This window comes from Lontra canadensis, unplaced genomic scaffold, assembly GCF_010015895.1.
Source record: "Lontra canadensis isolate GAN:19392208 unplaced genomic scaffold, GSC_riverotter_1.0 scaffold121, whole genome shotgun sequence".
Classification (NCBI taxonomy): Eukaryota; Metazoa; Chordata; class Mammalia; order Carnivora; family Mustelidae; genus Lontra; species Lontra canadensis.
Genome location: NW_022631115.1, coordinates 2,357,248 through 2,359,718, shown reverse-complemented (window position 1 = coordinate 2,359,718; position 2,471 = coordinate 2,357,248).

Sequence of the window (2,471 nt, the reverse complement as noted above, 5' to 3'; positions counted from 1 at the left end):
TTTTCAATTTCTGTTCATTCTTTGTAAGACTCATACATTTAGCTAGTTTTGTGGTAGGCAATAAAAATTATTCAAATTTATAATGAACATTTTTTTTGTAACAAATATTTGTTTGAGGGATAAAGGGCTAACATTTGTCATGTAGCAATTGTTGCATGCCAAACATTATGCATTAAACAAACACAGATACACATATACTCAGCATTGCAATAGAGGCATGATGAAGTATATATTTCATTTGCTATTCATGAATGCCTTCCACATAGCATTTTTATAGTATGTAATGTAAGTATTCTAAGTTGTACATGAGGGAACATCTTCAGAGTGAATAGCAAAGCTAATTTCACTCTTTTGATCATAAGTAGAGTCAATTTTTTACAAATATATTTATTTATAAATATTAGGAACACAGTTTATAAAAGAATAAAGCTCCTCTCTGGAGTATAAGGCAATAGAACAAAGATAGGTGCTACTATAGAAATGGAATGAGTGAACATAAGACCGATTTTCAAGTACATTTACAAACAGTTTTAAAACGATCAAATCTTTGAAACTATAGAATTGGTAGAAGATGTATTTAAATATTAGTTCAGAGACTTATAAAACAATTTTATGGGTGGTATTTAATGTGTTTATTACTGTTTATTACTGTAACTGCTTATTATATATAACTATCATATTTCAAGGGACATGACTTAACAATAAAGTTTTATTATACTTTATCTTAATTATATTTTATATTAGTTATTTTAGAAATAAACTTTAAATCTAAGTTTCTTTCTTTAGTTCCTTTTGTAACATGGCTGTCTAAAATGTTAAAACTTTAACCTTCCTCATTTCGTTTGATACAGTTGTAGACTATTAGAATGGAATTAGAGAAGGAATATATAATGTCATTATAATTTTGCTAGCATTTCTAAAATAACTAATATAGAGTCAACTTTTGAAATCATGTTTGAAATAAAAAAACACTTAACAACCATGACAGTTAACATTTATTAAGAGTTAATTATATGGACGCCTGGGTGGCTTAGTTGGTCAAGTGTCTGCCTTCAGCTCAGGTCATGATCCCAGGGTCCTAGGATCAAGTCCCACATCTGGCTCCTTGCCCAGTGGGGAGCCTGCTTTTCCCTCTACTTACCTCTCCTCCTGCTTGGGAACAAACTCTCTCTCTCTCTCTTTCTGACAAATAAATAAATAAAATCTTTTGAGAAAAAAGTTTATTATATATGCTAGGTAGAGTACTTTCTCAGCACTGTTGTCATTTATAAATAACAACAGCCATATGAGATTAGTTTCATTATTATCACCCTCCTTTGATAGATGAAGAAAGAGCACTAAGAAAATGAAGGCAGAAGCTGATGAGAACCCAACTATCAAACCAGTTTTTCCATGGACTCCCCAGTGCACAGCATTGCTCATGATCTAAATCAAGTCTGTCTGTGCCAGTTTATTTCTGTATGTGTGGGTTTGAGGAGAACATTTGTCAGTATCCTCTGAAGAGCTACAATTTTTCCCCAAATATTTTCAGAAAATAGTTCATAAGTAGTTGTGAGATACAGTGACTAAAGTTTTTCATAGTATATTTAGAGGGAAATTTAAATATTCTACTCTTTTCTGTATGTTATATTGGAATGAATAAAAATATGTACAAAGAAAAACACCAAAAACAAAGGTCCAAATGTAGACCTTCAAGAGTATTTAAATTTGATAATTAAGTGGGTTTATAAACTTATAACACTTTTGCCCCTAAACACCTATTTGTTAAGTGTCCCTAAAACACTTCAGTGTCTGGCCAAATTATTTTGAAGTGGGATGATAGATCATCTACAGCAGTCCTTACTTAACAGCAACAGTCTGACATGCAACAGTCTTCCACATCTAGGTCTCAGTGGTGTCTCTTTTTCAATGGAAGTACATCTGTCACTGTGTGTATGGGTTACCTGAAAAGAAAGCATCACAAGACAATTCAACCTCACAATTAGCTTTCATTATGAGTTGGGAAAAGTGTAAAACAAAACAAAATAAAACACAAAAGTTATAATTTATAGGAGAACTTTTATTAGCAGAAATGAGAAACCCAGTGAAGAGAATATTTACCTTCAGTTGGTCAAGTCTTAGTAATTTTTTAAAGGCTTTATTTATTTCTTTAGAGAGAAAGAGAGCATGCATGCATGTATGTGCAGGGAATAGGGCAAGAGGGAGAGAGAGAATCTCAAGGAGACTGTGCTGAGTGTGGAGCCTGATGTAGAGCTCAATCTTGAGATCATGAGCTGAGCCAAGTGTTGGATAGTCAACTGAATGAGCCACCCAGGAGACTCAAGCCCAAGTAATTTTAGTTTACAATTTCTTCTCATTCAATGGTATTTGATAAATCCATTGTTATGGTAAGGTGTCCTCAACTCCAGAAAAGCTTATTAGGGAAGTTTGTTTGCTTGCTTCTTTCTTTAATCAAACTATTTTCCTTGGCA